This window comes from Aethalodelphis obliquidens, unplaced genomic scaffold, assembly GCF_003676395.1.
Source record: "Aethalodelphis obliquidens isolate GAN/ISIS:26980383/991018 unplaced genomic scaffold, ASM367639v1 scaffold12, whole genome shotgun sequence".
Taxonomy (NCBI): Eukaryota; Metazoa; Chordata; class Mammalia; order Artiodactyla; family Delphinidae; genus Aethalodelphis; species Aethalodelphis obliquidens.
Genome location: NW_020837956.1, coordinates 30,822,806 through 30,839,665, shown reverse-complemented (window position 1 = coordinate 30,839,665; position 16,860 = coordinate 30,822,806). Strand labels below are relative to the sequence as shown.

Genomic DNA, 16,860 nt, shown 5'->3' with positions numbered 1-16,860 from the left:
CTCTTCTTGAACACTCCCTCTTTAGGATGCTAAAATGGACTTAAAGGAGATATATAGTAAGGACAGAAAAAAAATGAGGGAGGCTTCTGTTTCTGTTCTCCTTCAGGCAGTAGATGAAAAGGCAGGAATGCTGGGAAAGGTAGACTTTGATCTGAGCCTGTTTCCTTCCTGCTTCCCCCCACCCAAAAAATAAATAGATGCTCTGTGGTTAAGGCAGCCAAGTAGCAGTCTGCCACATAGTGGAAGATTCTGAATACGTGACTTAGGGTTTGAAGTTTTCTCAGGAGGAAATGGGAGATTATTGAAGAGAAATAAGATGATCATGGTATACACAACACTTATCTTGCATAGTTATATTAGGTGGATAAAAAAGTAGTAATTTACAGAGGGAGAATCACAGTATTATTTGGAATGGGCTAAAGAAAAAGGAATTAAGGCCAACTGAAGAAGGCATCTGGAGATGTTACTAATACATATGTTGTGTCAGTTTCCTCCTCATCTGTAAAATAGATTATAATAGTACCTATCTCACACTTCATAGAGTTGTTATTAAATACAATATTGCATATAAAATGCTCAGTACACTGCCTGACACAAAGTAGGTGCTCAATAGGTGTCTGATAAATGAATAATGAATGAGATCAAAAGAAATTCAGCCTGCAGGCACTACTGAACACCACTACTGGTTACCGAGCATTTTCTTTCTTTTTAAAAAATCAGTACAATCCACTCTCCTAGAGACTATGGTACAGGTGCTAAACCTATGTTCTGAAAAAAATCAAAGGTCATCAATGGTCACTCTTTCTCTTCTTGAACCTCCTTAGGATGGTAACATGAACTTTAAAGGAGGAATATGATAAGAACACTAAAAACTGAGAGAGCCAACTGTTTCTTTCCTCCTGCAGGCAGTAGGTAAAAATGTAAACTCCACTGTGAAAATACTTTGGTAAAGGCTGTGGGTTTTTGTTGGTTGTCTCAGAATTCATTATATTTATTTTTCCCTTAAATTATATGCTAAGATTCTCTGTTGAGTTTGAGTAAAAATTCAAAAGAAGTATAATAAGGAAAATAGAGATTGAAGGGAGAAACAAGTCATGAAGATCTGCTTTAGGCAGGAAGGGCTTTTGAAGACCCTTCAGGATCAGATGGTCTCCAAAGTACAGAAGTTCCAGAATATGAATCCATGATTATATTGGCAGTGGCTAGTCACACAACTAAAAAAGAGTACAGCCTAGCAAAAAGGACTACCTGAAAAGTCATCAAAGAAAAGGAACAGGGGCCATATATAGTCCAATTCTGCTATCATAATTTGTTTTGTGTCATCACTAACAATAGTGGTGAATATTCCCAACTTAAGACCACTGCTATAAATCTATAGGTTAGGCCCAAATGTAGAAGACATGGAATGAATGGAATAAAGCATTTTCTATTTTTAAATAGTTATAGCAAGTGCTGTAGATCACCTGTGCTTGCTATGACTATTTTTGAGATTCCAAGAAACTTCCGGAAACTCAAAACTTTGACTATAATTCATTCAGCAGGGACTTTAATTTTTATTGTGGATTGTTCAAATTTTAAGAGAAATTGGTGACACAGCAAAGAATGATCTTTCAAACTGAATTTAGATTCAATCATGGATTACAGAGATAAATCAGGAGTGGGCTGGGCGAAATGATCAACTGAGTCTATTAAAACTAGGGCTTTTAATCCCTCTTCTGTGTAGAGAGGCATGGAACGCTCCCTCTAATTGCATGGGAATCACTCCTCATGGTCTTGCATTTTTCCATGTATTTTAGAAAAAAAAAAACATTTAGAAAGAGTACAGACATATACAATGAAACACTTTATGTGTCAGAAAAACTGCTGTACAGTTTTATTCTAGGTGATAACTTCCTGTTTGAACTTCCTGTTTATCTTTAAAATAAAATTATTTTATTTTATTGGTCTATCCATATATTTTTAAAAATAGGATTAAAAATCAGGATAAACATAATTATCTTACATAATGCCTCTCCTCTGTAATGATTAATACCCTTAGCTTTTTGAAATAAACGCACTTTACCCATACAAGAAAATTACTATCATTATTCTTTATGAATTTAAATGAGTATAAATCCATTTTTCCAATTCCTGCGTCTTTTCATTTTCTAATGTTGTCTTCCAAACACTTACTTTTTCTTCCAATTTCCTAAATGCCCTCATGCCTTAAGTTCCACCCTTCTTGTCTCGTATATTTTATACAGAGCATGTCTGATAAATAATATTACCATGAGGTCACAGGGCCACAGGCTTAGACCTGTTATATCACTGGCAATTTGCACTTTTACTGCCATTCTCAGTTTTCAATTTGTCTATGCCACAAATTAAGTGGATGGAAATATTAAATATAGTTGTGTACACCTGAAAAATCGTCCTTGGTTTTATTTTGTTTGTTTGAATCTAGGAAGGAGTGAGGTGGAAGTAAGGCTACTTTAGGAAAGAATATAATTTGTAATTGAGGAAAGGAAAATGGCTTCTCAGTTGTTTCCGGGCGAGTGAGGCTTCTACCAAGTACTCCAGAAAAAACAAACAACCCTCTCCCTAAAGCACCTTCCCCTTCCCTCCTCCTGTCCCCGACGTACCCCCTCTCTCTCTCCCCCAAATCTCCAGGATGTGAAAGCTGACACCGCGGGCGGTCCGCAGTGCTGGGGACAAAGCTTCAAGTTATGCGACAACTGCTGCAGCTGACAGCTTCTTTACTAAACACGGTGCGGTGTCCCAGTCCCTCTACCCCAGGGCAGCGCATCTCTGCTCTTCTGTAATCACAACTGAAAATGACTGAAAAAGGGAAGAAACACAGGGCTCCCTCATTTTTTAGTGTCCCTACCACAGTCCTCTTTTAAAGATCATTCTACCATGCTATAGAGGGGACCTGCTTTCTGTAATTTAAATGATAATTATCCCTTCGATGTTTTTAGGATGGGCTTCCCTACTGTGACTTCGTGTTGCATATATAAAAGGCATCACACACACCTACAATTTTTAAACAACAAATGAGCTTAAAAAGATAAAGGTGCACAATAACTGGAGCTTAAAAATTAAGTATCGCCAAACAGCACTTCAGTGCAAATACAACTAACAAGCAAAATCTTCTTGCCCAATTAGACAAAGCTGCTTCACAAACGCGCACGCTTCTCAATCACATCTCCCCTACAGCACAACACGGTCTAAAGTATCAGTGTTCATTTTTCCCGACACACAAGTTGTCAGTAAGTCATCAACGACCTAACATTGCCACGAAAGAGACCTCCAGGGCGCGATAAATAAGTACATCTCCTCGAAGCAAAGAAATGGCATCATGACCCCCTACGGTTGATGCGGTTTGCAGCGCGGAGACTGTTCTCTGGAGAGAAACCAGAGAGCACAGCGTAAAATGCTAGAGTAGGGCAAATCGACAAAAGACTGGAAATCACTTTGAAAGCTCTGGAGGTTGTGTCCGTGAGCGAACAAAGCGACTTATCGAGAACTGACTTTTGCCCTCACCCCATCCCGAGAAACAGAAAGAATCGGGACGGGCGAGCCCCGCTACGCAGTGCTTATCGCGGCCGGGGAGCGCAGCGCTGGCGCCCGCCAGATTCACAACCTGTTCGGCTGCCGCAGCACGCTGGGGCCGCGCGCCCTGCTCCGCGCTAATCCACGCTCCGGGTTTCCGCGTTCACCGGCACCGCGCGGAAGAGCCCTGCCGGGAGGGCACCTCGGAAAGCCTTGTCCGGGGAGTCCCGGGAGCGCTCTCCCGCTCTGCGCCACCTGCCCGAGGCGTCTGGCCCAGGGGCGCGCGTTCCTGACCTGTGGGCGGTCCAGGTTGGCCTTGAGCTCGAGGCAGCGGCTTAGGCGTCACCGCAGAGGCCCTCACCGAACACTAGCCTTCCAAAGCCTGAGAGTTGTCCGGCGGAGTTTCTCTTGATCTTTGCTTAAGTAGCCTCAGGTTCTTCCAAGCTGGACGCCCCCTACTAGCAGTCAGGGGTAGACTCCCTCCTAGCAATGGAGGTTTGTCTGCCTCGAGCCCTTTGGCCAAGGGAGATACTCATGGTGTCCTCAGAACCCAAAACGGCAGTTTTCCTGGACGTGATAAGGAATTTGAAGGCACTCTGCAAATCGTAAAACTCTCTGCTTAAAGAGAAAGTCGACCTTCCAGAATTTCCCTCTCTTGAAAATTACCACCTGAATGTAAACCTCAACAGGGATTTTGTTCGCTGCCTTTATCCCCAAGGCATTGAAAAGTGCCTAAGGTCAGTAGGCAGGAGGTCACTGAATAATTGTTGAAATAAGCGAATGTACAAACAACACACTTAAGGAAACTGATCAGGTTGGGAACATGTAAGAATTCTTGCTTTCCTGGTAGGCAAGCCACCAAACATTTACTGGGCACTACTCCTTGACAAGTCTTCCAGGCTTTGGCTAGGACAGTCAGGATCCCGGGAGGGCTGGCAAATGTGTGTCCTTCAAGGACACAGAAAGGGGCTTTATAAAATGGCTTAGTCCAATCCCTCAACCCAGGATTCCGAGGAAGTTTCATTCCCTCCCCTTCACTATCCCCTCCCCAGCCCCACCCAAAGCACATTCAATAAAATATATTTAGTGCATAAACAAGGTGCTTATTATTAACCGTTGGTTGATGATTAGCATGATTTGCCCAAGGTCACCCAGGACAAGAAGCTTCAGAGCCACCTCCCTTCAACACACATTTCTCCAACGCCGTTCTGGACCAGGACCCTCCCGAGTAGTGGGGTACTAGAAGGCCTGGCTCCCTGTACTCCCAGTATAAGACCCTCGGAAGAAATGGCCCGCACAAAGTGCCCACCATAACAGTTTCCTCGACAGTGAGCCGGGAAGACGCGCTCACAGCTTGCTGGGAACTCTTCCTTCAGAGAAAGGAATTTCTGCAGTTTTCTCCTTCCCCTTGCAGCCCCTCAAAGAGTGGGCCGGGGGCCCTCTAGGCATGAGGGTGGAGGGAAAAGCAGGCTCCACGTGTCCCAGCTCTGGCCTCAGCCTTCACCACCAGACGGGGTAACCGCGGGGCGTGGTGAGCCTAGCCCGCTCTGCCAGCCCAGGTGAAGGTTGCTCGAGTGGCCAGGCTCCCTTTTCTTAGCTACTTTCCTTTTGCGTTTCTGCTAAAATCTGGAGACATGGAATCCACTCTCAGAAGCTCCGAGCCCCTCCAACTGAGCATGCGCCAATGCCTGACTGCTTTTGGTCGCGGCGCCAGATCTCTCCAAGCTGGGCTGCGGAGCCCGGAGGAGGAGGGAGGAGGGAGGAGGGAGGGGGGAGGAGGAAGGAGGGGAAAGGGGAGGGGGTGCCTGGAGAGGCGGCGGCTCCAGCGCCTGCGCATCCGGCTCCAGGGACCGTAGGTTTTCTATGGGATTCCCAATCTGCAGCAGAGACTTACCGGAGCGTGCTGCAGCGACTGCTGGGCTTGCAAGGCGCGATTCAAGAGGAATTTAAGCAGTCTAGAGCTCCACAGAAAAAAAGAGCGTGAGAGAACCATACACGGAGACGGCTTAACCGTTTATCCGAATTAAATATATGTACATATATTTATTTACAAAGAACTGTTGAGTTTTATCATTTTCGCTAAGTGACCGTGGGCAGCGCTATAACAGTAAGTAGAAAATACGATCTTTGTGGCATTTCTGCATGTGTAGTGCAGCCAGTTGTCTGGGAGATGCTTTGGCTATTGTCACTTACTTTGCTTTGCATAGACACATCTAAATGCACGGTGACAGTTGCTTTGGTTAATGCTGGTGATATGAACGTACTGTTAGTCCATGAGGGACCTTTTGGAATAACGGGGGCGGGGGAAGGGGGAATGTTTATATGCAGCGTGTTTGGGGGATTGTCTTAGGCTAGATTTAAGATAGGTGAAACAGAGGTGCTTTTTAAGTTTGTCGCTAAGTAGGCAGATTTCCTTACACAGATTTAAGTAGCTAATTGACCGACTGTGAAGTTTTCCGGGTGCTGATAAAACTCTTGAGCGGTTGCAGTTAAGTACCAAACTGTCATCCGTGGGGCTGGTGCACCATTTTTCTCACCGTGGAAGAGCAGCGAACGTGTTTGCTAAGTAAAACTGAGTGGACGAGATGGTGTGGAAACCAGGGTTGGTTTCCAAGTGGGATGTTAGTGTTTAGAACCACAGAGCTAGGCGCTAGAAGCACATTTCTCTGTTAGTATTTAGAAATGAGTAAATAATTTTTCGGTTTTGATTTTTCATCACGATGGTGAATGGGCAAAAAAAGGAAAGATGTTCAACCGCCCTGTCAGCCCGGTCTATTCTGAACAGAGTCTGAGACTCAGAGCCTCTGAATGGGGATCGTCAGATCCAAACTGGTTACCTGCCTTTGCATCCTGTATTCACATTCCGGAATGCAGGGTTGAAAAATGTAAACCCAGATGTTTTACCTTTGGTAGTGTTTCTTTAAAGGAGAAAAGGTCGTTCTGTGTTTTGAGTTAAAATGGGTTCTTCCTTGCCCAGAAACGGAAGAAGGGTCTTTGCAAGGTCAAACCCCCGTGGAAATCAGGGGCTCTGGTGAATTGGGGGAGGGGGCAGGAAATGGTGATGCTCCCTGGAGGCGCTCAGCACTGCACGGATCAGTGCCCTGTGAGATGTCAGAGTGGGAATCCATTTTTCTAGAGTTGTCCTCCTGGCCATGTTTTGGAGACTGAAATGAAATGGAAATGCTAGTGGGTGTAGTAAAAACAAGTGTATACTATCTGTGTGTCATAGCCCACTTGAAGACGGGAGGAGCAAGGGAGTTGTGTTTCTACATATTAATTTTTTCAATTTAAAGGGGTTTCACGTTGAGACAAATTAAAAATGAAACTCTTGGGAAGACACATTTTATCCTCACTGCCATTTAAACTGCCTACATATGTGTGTTGTTGCTGGCGGAGGGGGAGGGGCGTCCTGCTTCATTGAACACCTCACTCATGAGTATACTCTCATTAAACTTGGGTGTTAATAACCCCAGAAAATGCTGCACTGAAGCAGGCTGGCAGAAGGGCATGAGGCAGGCAGACAAGAGAAGAGCATGACCAGTGTGTGCTGGATTTCCATGGAAAAAGTAGATCCAATATCTGGGATGAAATGAAATAAATTTTGCCCCAAATAGGATAGATCATTATAGGACTTTTGGCTCTTCAGTCAGTCTGGCTATCTGGAACCCTTTGAAGGAATTTATAATTTATTGAAGTGGATGAAATTTGAAATAGAAAATTCGAGAATATCCTCTCCTTGGAAACCCAAAGTGTAAATCATACTGCCTTCTCTGTCCCTCCCTTCTTTACTCCAGGGCAGAAGGACCAATCATTTGTCATAATTGAGCCATACTCCTCGTCAACCCTGAAAATTGGAATCAGCTCCCTGAATAGTGCAGGTGTAGCGCTGCATTGATAAATGGGTGGTGGAGAAAGTAGGGGAAACCTGGTGTGAAAGCTCATAGATGTTTGCTCTCAGATACCTTGCTTCATAGGCTGACAGTTATAGAGGAAAACATTGGGCAGAGACCTTCGAAAGCATCTAGTCCAAACCTGTTGTTTTACAGATGAGAAAATTGAGGCTCAGGGCCATGGAGCTAGGGGAAAGTCAATTAACTTCTAGTCTATGGAATAAAGAATTAAAACGTATTGTTGAGTGGAAGTGTTCCCTTCTCTCTGTACTTACAGCATCCTCAAGGACATAAATAATTGCCTGCTTCCCAGCACATCGGTTGAGAGAGTCCCAGGGTCCCTTTTCATACCATTGCATCTCTCTTCTCTGCCTTGCTTTTTTTTTTTTTTTTGGTAAGGTCTCTGTCTCTTTTTTCTATTGTCCCTCACTTCTGATATACCCACCTCATTAGATGTTTAGTCTGGCCTTCCTAGCTTCTCAGTCCATTTCTTTAGAATCCTTCAAGTTTTTGGAGAGAACTGGCAAACCAGTTGGAATCTTCAGCTCCTGTTTGAAAACTGTCCAGACCCATTTGTATCCCCTCTCTGCTCTATTCCCCAGGATCCTTTAAGGAATCCAGCCTTCTGAGAAACTGTAGGTGCCTTCCCTCTTTTCTACCTGTCTCACCTCCTCCAGCACTGCTGCAGCTACAGGCACTGGGACCTAGTGGAGTGAGGAAGCTGCAGTGTAAACACACAGCAGGCTCTGCCAGCTCTCCTTTGGCTCCTAGAAGGCAGAACCCAAATCAGAGCTGCCTGTCTCCAGCCTTCATGGAAATGCTCCAGATGAAGCCACCTGCAGAGAAAGGGGCTGGGGGCTGGGCGGGAAGACTGAAGGAAGACGCCTGAATCATGCTACCTGAAGCAGGCGCTGTAGAGGAGAGCAGTGCAGCTTTTTAAAACCTTTAGAGCTTTTAAAGTGCCGTCTTGCTGGACAGGGACTGCAAAGCAGGCAATAATACCTGCCTAATTGGCCCTTCTCTTTCCTTCTTTTTTTCTCCTTTCTGTTCATTTTCTTTCTCTATTTCTCCCTCATTTTCTCCCTTTCATAAACATTTCCTGAGTGCCTGTGCAATAAAGCTCTAGGCGTTTTAAAGATAATCCAGGCATTCCTGTCGCTTCTCGCAGGCACTCAGAAAGAGACTGAAACCAGCACAAATGTCCCCTTTGGGGAAATGCCAGGAATTTTTACCTGAAAAAGCTGAAACATTAGTGGAGGCTTGAGAAAGACAAAGTCTGCGTCTCTTCCTCGTTTGAGAGCTAAATACACTTGGAAATTGTTGAGGAAGCTAAGGAAGCCAGGTGGTGAGTTTCTCAACACATTCCCCAATCAACAGTTCAATTTAACCACTTCCCTCACGGTAAACCTTTACTGAAGCTCTGTCCCGTAGAGTCTGTCCCTAACAAATGCTCTTGGGTCAGATGTCACCTCGTCTTGCTATCCTGTTCTGAAAACAGGCATGTCCAAGCTATTGTGAACACCACATAGCTTCTGCAGATATCAGAGACTTGTAGCTGCTAAGCGTCCGGCTTTGATTTGCTGGTCATTCTGTAATAGGATAGCATGGTTAGAAATGTTGTCCTGGGCAAGCTATAGGTTTTCTATTTGGGTTGTATATAGGTATGGATTCCAAACATTGCTGAGGAGCTCCCTGTGGAATTTCATAGAATGACAGTATAATAGCGATATGAAATGTGTGGTTTCCTAATTCGCAAGAGCGAAATATATTTAATGTTGTTTAAACGTCTTTTTCTTTGTATGGAGTAATTTTTATGCTCCTACGATTAGTGATTCTTTAGGAAGTTAGGAAGGTTCTTCTTATCGAGGGGATCCCATTCAGTTAATCTAAGGTTGAAAGTGACAATGTCCACCTCAGTTGCATTTAGTAGATATAAATATATTAATTTCCTAAAGTATCAAATGGTGCAGAGATAAATTAATAAATGAGTGATATTTCTACTATCCAGTGGTTAATTCACATAATTTATAGAGTATATGAACTGGATGGGATCCATGTAAGTTACCTAATCCATCCCTTCAGCACGTAAAAAATATAGTAGAGTAAGGAACATTTTTATCTTAAAGACATATCTGCAAAGTGAAAGCACATTTCACAAGGGCAGAGATTTTAATGATCTTTTTCATATTTCCACAATGTCTATACAATGTCTTTTATAGATACTCTGTAATATTTCTCAATTAAATATTTGTTCTCAGAAGAATCAGTTACATGTAACTTGTTAATTATGTCAAGAAATTAAATCATTTATACTAAAATCATGCACAGAATTAGAATTGCTTTAAATATCTTTATGTTACTAAAAGGAAAATCTAGACTAAAAGTTATTCTATACTTTACTTTCAGTGAAGACATAAAAGCACTATATTAATACCTTTAAGCATGCTTTTTAATCCACTTACAGAGTATACTCCCTTTTATTTCTTAATAAGTAAAAATGTATATTATTTTTACCTATTTATAAGAATTGGTATCAATATGTAAATCTAGACTATGGTAGATATGTGTACCAATTATTTAGATCATGGGTCTCAAGCTATGGAATTATTTTAACGTGTTCACATTGTGAAGGGACCATAACATTTCTCATTTACAGTTTGAGATTTCTCATTTACAGTTTGTTTCTAAAGACGGCTTATGCTCTTTTAAGTGAATCAAAATAGTTTGAGTTGCTTCCAGCTTCATTCATTGAGAACTCCACAAATGGGATCTTGGGGGTGCTTTAGAAACTGCTTAATGAATGAAACAGAAATGGAATAGCAAATTACTGAAGAATCCTCAAAGAGGTTTGACACTTTAATAATAAGGTGTCTGTGAATACATTAAAGAGATGTTCTATACCCTTATCAGCTAACTTAAAGCATGCAAGTCAGATAATTTGTCCATGATTCTTTTGTTTTCTCTGGATTTCTCCACTGCCTTCCTTTACTGCAGTTCTAACACAGATGACCTGCTGTGTAGCCATCAATTGTTTTTCTGGGTTTTTTTTTAAGACAATGCACTGCATTTCTAACCATTTCTTGTATTATTTTCAGGTGAACAACCTATTTCCTTTTGTTCTCTATTACAATTAAGACTTGGAGTACTCTCATTCACCAAGTAGCCTTCAAGCTCAATATATCTAATGCAATAATTGCTGAAGTTTTTATAGAAAGAAGGACTCTCTTGATTGAAAAGATTTCATTTTTTTGAAGTATTGCTCATAAAAGGCAAAGTGTTAACAAATCAGTTAAATTTACTTGCAATTATTATAGATCTATAGAATGAATACTGTTTTTCTTTATTCTTGCTCGAATAGGGATTTTTCTGAAAAAGAAATCTGTCACTTTAAGTGTATTTTTTTCTCCTTTCTTTGGATCTTGTTTATTATCTCTTGGGCTCTGAAACTTTTGAAGAGCTGAATGTAAATAGATTTTTTGCAAATTATTAACATGTTAAATGTGCTTTGTAGCCTCGGTAAATTTTTTCCAATGTGAACAACTAGATACTAATATTTCTGTTGTATCATACTTTAGCATGTTTATTGCATTTGAAGGCTTCTTAGAATAGTAGATTCTGGTGCTGCAGGAATCTGGTGTTTTACATTTTGCCTTGGCTTTATTAATTTGTGATTAGCATGTTTATTTCTGATTTCTTGAAACCCAGTCTTAAATTGAGTGAAATTTCCCATTGGGGGCCCATTAAGCATTATCAATAAAGTTGACATGTTTACTAATATAATATTTTATCTTTAATGTATGAAATAGTGCTGTACAAGTCTGATTTTCAATTAGCAACTTCTGGAATTCTTTGGCTTTTGACGTTATGAGTTGATGAAAGACTATCAATTTTGTTTATTCCAGGAGTTCAAGTGTTTCTTAAATATATACATAAGGTGCTTGGTGTTTGCTTACTCATATGGGAAATTTTATGAAAAATAAAAAAGAAATTGTGAAATAAGTTTAAATTCTAAACAAAATTGTTAGTTTTTCTTTTAAATGTTTATAAAGGTATTTATTCCTCAGAGTGAGGTGAAAACCATCCAGTCTTCCCCCATTTTTAGTTAGTAAATGGAAAAATTCCTCAACCCTCGCGAAGGTTTCAGTTGACTCAAAAGAAACTATAGGAGGAAATGTAAAACAAGAGTTTTCAAGCTAGATACATTTAGATAAAAATCCCTAGTTCCACAGTTTATTAGTTCTATGACCTTGAATATGTTGTTTAACCTCTTAGCCTCAGTTTCCATTTAAAATAGTAATTCACAGGATTCTTGAACAGAGAACAGAAGACTATGTATTAAAGGATATAACACAATGCCTCATTATTGAAAGTGTGCAATTAATGATAGTCATTGTCATCACTATCATTCCTTTCATCAGAAATCAATGGTTCCTAAACCACTTTAGTCTCTGAGCTGTAGTAATTCCACTCATAATGGAACCTCTGAATAAGGTATTGAGCTATGACCAGTGAACAGTTAACAGTGCTTAACCTACCTTGTAAAACAAATATCTATTAAGTAAGTGTGCCAAGCACTGTGTAGTCGCTGTGGAATCAGGATTAAATAAAATACAATGTCAGCCTTCAAGGAAGTTATTCCTAATGAGGAAGATAAGTACAGTTCAGTACGTCAAGTGAAATAAAAATGTGGTATAGATGCATAGAGGAAAAAATTTCTAGAAGTACCTACACTGAGACCTCAAACTTCCCATTTCTCTCATTCTTTCTTTAAATGCATCCCATTTCCATTATAACTTTTCTTTACCACCATCTCCCTACCATATAATACCAGCATATAATTAGACACAACAGAATATGGAAATAAGAGGACATTTTTAAGCTTGTTTCCTTATTGAATACATTTTAAGGTCATCTATTAATTATTTTCCCATGTAGCTAAATAATGTGGCCCTTGCCTCCCACCCAAGCCTCCAGTGGGTCACTGAAACTCAGTGAAAATATTTCAAGAGTTTTGCCTTTGGTTTAAATATTATACGATGATACTTCTATCCTTTAATATCTTCCAAAAAAGAGATTTCTGTCTGATACTCTCTGCTCACCTCCCTTATTACTCCAACTAATTTCATGACTTATCTTTCAAATGTATCTGTGGGAGGACTCATATGATCATACAATCTACTCCTTCATTTTTTTCTCCTAGGGCTTTTATGATAAGGAAAATATACCTCCTAATCCCTTTTTCCCACTGAACTGAAAACGTGTTTCCAACCCCTATACACATACACACACACACACACAAATCCAAAATGGCCTTACTGTCTTTAGGTCTTCTAAGAGGCTTTTCACTTCTCCTCAGCTTTTTCCTCCCTTCTCCCCCTATTTCCTGCCCTACTTACTAAGGAATTTCAAGTATATTTCTTATCTGGAGTTAAAAAGGAGCATCCTTTTCTCCTTTTGAAGTCTGCAAAAGTTGCACCTAAATTCTGAGGCTATTTTGTGTAGTAGGAGTATTGGATGATTCACAGAATTGGGTAGGACTTTTGATTCTAATTAATTTGGGGGGCTTTTTTTCTTACTTGTGAAATGGGATCATATATTTACCTTATAGGAATCTTCATATATATATATACATATATATATGGTGTTCTCAAGATATAGATATATAGATGTAGATATAGATATATAGATATAGATATAGATATCCATACCACCTAAAAGAGCTTAGTGCATAGTAAATAATTCTTCCTCCCCCTTCGGACCTCTACCTTCCCTCCTGCATTTCACCATTTCTCCTAGCAGGACACTTAGGTGTTCTGCTCTTTCTAGGTATATTTGTCCTAATTTTCTGGTGGTTAAATAATAGCAAATACACACATATCCCAGGTAGCATGGTGAGTGTGGTCCTAGAGAAGGTATACTGAATGAATCAATGCCTTAGCATAGACCCATGTTCCTGCATCTGTTTGGAAAAGTTCTCCATTCATTTAAGACATGCCTCCTACTAAAGTTCCCAAAGCTTCTATTGACTAATGTTCAGTTAATGAACAATCCATCCCCATCCAGTGATTTATAATGCTCTTCATAAATTATGTTGGAGGATATCTGCTAACCTTTAATTATCTTCCAACCTTTATCTTCTCCTTCCTTTACCTTTTTCTGAGGTGCCCTGAGTGCGTTTGAAACATTCTAATGACATCCTTACTTCACTTCTTGGTGTCAGGTCTGGCTGGCATTATCAAACTTACATATTTTTGGTCCATCAAATGTCCATCAGATAACATCAAATAAATGGCAGAAAGGGAATCCTTAGTGGAGCACACAATACTATTGCAGAGCATGTTCATGGCAGGGTTGGCCTCTCAGAGCCTTTGTTTGTTGAGCATTTGTAGAAGTGTGCACTAATGCACGTTGGCCAAGAGCAGAGAACGGCTCTCAAAGCGAGGGTGAGGGAGAGGTGCAGCTACATACAGTTACATACCTACCTACATACATACGTACACATATACATGATAGGCACACAATAAGCTCAATATACTGTCATAGATTGTTTTACATTTTAAGCAAAATATTTAAGAGCAAATAGCCTTATAACAAATCAACACTTTTGAAATGGCATTAAAAGGAAGCCCTTTTGAAAGTTTTCTCATTCTAGGTGAAGTGGCAGAGTTGAAAGGGAAGGTGGTTTAAATTTGGTGGTAAGGACATTTTAGACTTTGTTTCTTTTTATTTATTTATTTATTTATTTATTTTTTTGTGGTACGCGGGCCTCTCACTGTTGTGGCCTCTCCCGTTGTGGAGCACAGGCTCCGGACGCGCAGGCTCAGCGGCCATGGCTCACGGGCCCAGCCGCTCCGCGGCATGTGGGATCTTCCCGGACCAGGGCACGAACCCGTGTCCCCTGCATCGTCAGGCGGACTCTCCACCACTGCGCTACCAGGGAAGCCCTAGACTTTGTTTCTTTAAAGAAATATTTCCAAGACACTGGTAGTTATTTCCCCTCGAAGAGTTTTGTGGAAACGTTTTTCGAGGTAAATAGTGCTTCCTACACCCCACTCTTAAATATTTTCAGTGCATATTTTCATATTAATAATAAATCTGAGTGGTCCTGTTGTAAAGACCCAGTATCTGCTTACTTCGCTTAACCTTATGTTTCCAAACCTGTTTGCACAGAGAACTTATGTTGAAATATGCTTGTTACCATCTTATTGTAATTCTAAAGAACCCAGTCAGAAAAGGACAAAAACTGAACTATGTAATGGAAAGTACGTTAAGACTAGGAGTCATTAATTGTGTGCTTCAGGCATCACAGCCATGTTTTAGGTATCGTTAAGTGTGAAGTCCTGGAAAAGTTACTTTACTTTTCTGAGTTTTAGTTTTGTCATGTGAAAATAGATATGAGATTGCCTACCCTCTCTAGTTAGGAATTATTGTGAGATTGATATGACTTTGAACTTACTATGTAGATTGTATAGTACCATGTAATGGTAAGAAATTTATAATTATTATTCAACTTTAGAATTTTAGTTTATCTTTTATTTTAAAAGATAATTTAAGAATCAAAGTACTGATCTTGTGCAAATTATTGCATTGAGGTATGTCTGCCAAAATAAGTCCCCTGTCCCCTATCCTCCCCCACCTCAGCTCCTAGGATAGAATAACAAATACATGATAACTGTAACCAGGTTTTTACACAGTTAAACTGAAAACGTGATTTCGAAATAAAATAATTCTGGAGGGAAAACCTAAATTATTTAAGATTTGAGCTACATCTATATCTTTTATATTTTTCTCAGGATTTCTCATGTTGTAGTTGAGCCCATAGCATTCTTCAGTGGAGTAAGCATGTCTCAGTTTTCAGAGAGAGTCTAGTGGAACCATGGCAACCGTGGCATGCCCATGTGTTTGTTCCAGCAGGGAAGCTTTGGAAATAAGATTTTTATCCTAATGGGATAAAGAGGTCTATCAGAATAACTGGGCCTTCCATTCCTGGATTCAGCAGGTATATGTAGATCTGAACAATGTAAGGGCAGGGAAAACTGATGGAAGAAACAAAAGAGACCCACACGTGCATGTGTCCAAAGGGAATCCATTTTAGACAAGCTCTGTGCCTCTTAGTGCGTTCCAGCAGGGACAGTGGCTTCTCCTCAGGGACAATGGAAATCATTTCTCATGAGCTTCCACAGCCCTGATGATCAAAATCTGATTCTTTCCTAGGGATCCTTCTCTAGTCATCCTAGCCAAGAGTTATCTCTCAGGCTTCTTATCGCATCTGGACTCATAGTTACCTGTATATGTGCCAGCTGTCCTATGAAACTGGAAGTTCCTTGAAAGGAGATATGTCTGATAAATTTTTAGGTCCCTTTTAGAGAGGTGTGCCACTGGAGGGCAGTTGAATAGGAGTGGTAGCAAGTCAAATGTACATTGCCCCATCAATCAGTTGTAAAGTTTGGAAGTTTCTAATCAGGAGCTACTAAAGAATTCACAAACACCCAGGATTATGAGAAGCAGCATCTGGGCATCTGACTCACAAAGGGTGTCAATGACCAGGTTACACCAGTACCAGTCAAGTAAAACTTTGCCCATTTCCTATCTAACCTCCTTTTCTTGCCCGCCTCCCTAGAGAAGCAGAGCAAACGATGGAGGAGGGAAGCAAGCAGGATAAAGAACAGATTACAATCTCTTCTCCACTGCTTAGTTCAAAATTGAACTGAGAAAGGAGAGATCGGGTTAGATATATAGTGGAAATTTACATTTAAATTAGACTGAAATTTTTAATACCTTAGAAACAACCACTTTTCTGTTACCTGAAAAGATATAGATCAGCCCAAAATATCATCCTGGAAGGGAAAAGGGAGACACAGTAGAGCATATTTGAGGCAGTGATGAGAAAATAAAGCTATATAGCTAACCCATTCAGTAAACTGGTTATAAAAGGAAGAATACAAAATAGCATATGATTCATTCATAAAACAAGAGGTGTAGGCCAGAATTGCTGGTGTAGGTATTAGAAAGAAGCAACTGGTGTGAAGTGGAGCGGCAGAGGAAGGTGGTCTGGATCCAGGTCACCAGCGGTACAGGAGAAACTGGAAAAGAGATATCCTTCCAAAGAGGTGCTCTGTAGATGACCATGTACACAGAGGGCTTATATCATTCATCTCTGGCTCTTAACCAAGATCAGATTCATCTGAATATTAGAAGTTATCTCTAGGCTAAGTCAGGAGAGCAAGGAAATGAAAACAGAGATAATTTATACTTTGTAATAACATTAAATAGTAATGGTGTAAAGCAGGGGTCGCCAACCCCCGGCCACAGACAGGTGCCGGTCTGTGACCTGTTAGAAACTGGGCCGCACGGCAGGAGGTGAGCAGCGGGTGAGCAGGCGAAGCTCCATCTGTATTTATAGCCGCTCCCCATGACTCGCAGTACTGCCTGAGCTCCG

General features: G+C 40.8%; 1 protein-coding gene across 1 annotated transcript in view; it reads left to right on the top strand.

Moving 5' to 3' along the window:
* Positions 1 to 5,395: 5,395 nt before the first annotated feature.
* The window catches only part of VSNL1 (visinin like 1), a 100,594-nt gene continuing 89,129 nt past the window's right edge, over positions 5,396 to 16,860 (top strand). The window contains exon 1 of the mRNA XM_027113786.1: positions 5,396 to 5,638. The gene's annotated coding sequence lies outside the window, so the exon portion shown is untranslated. The remainder of the gene's footprint in view (positions 5,639 to 16,860) is intronic.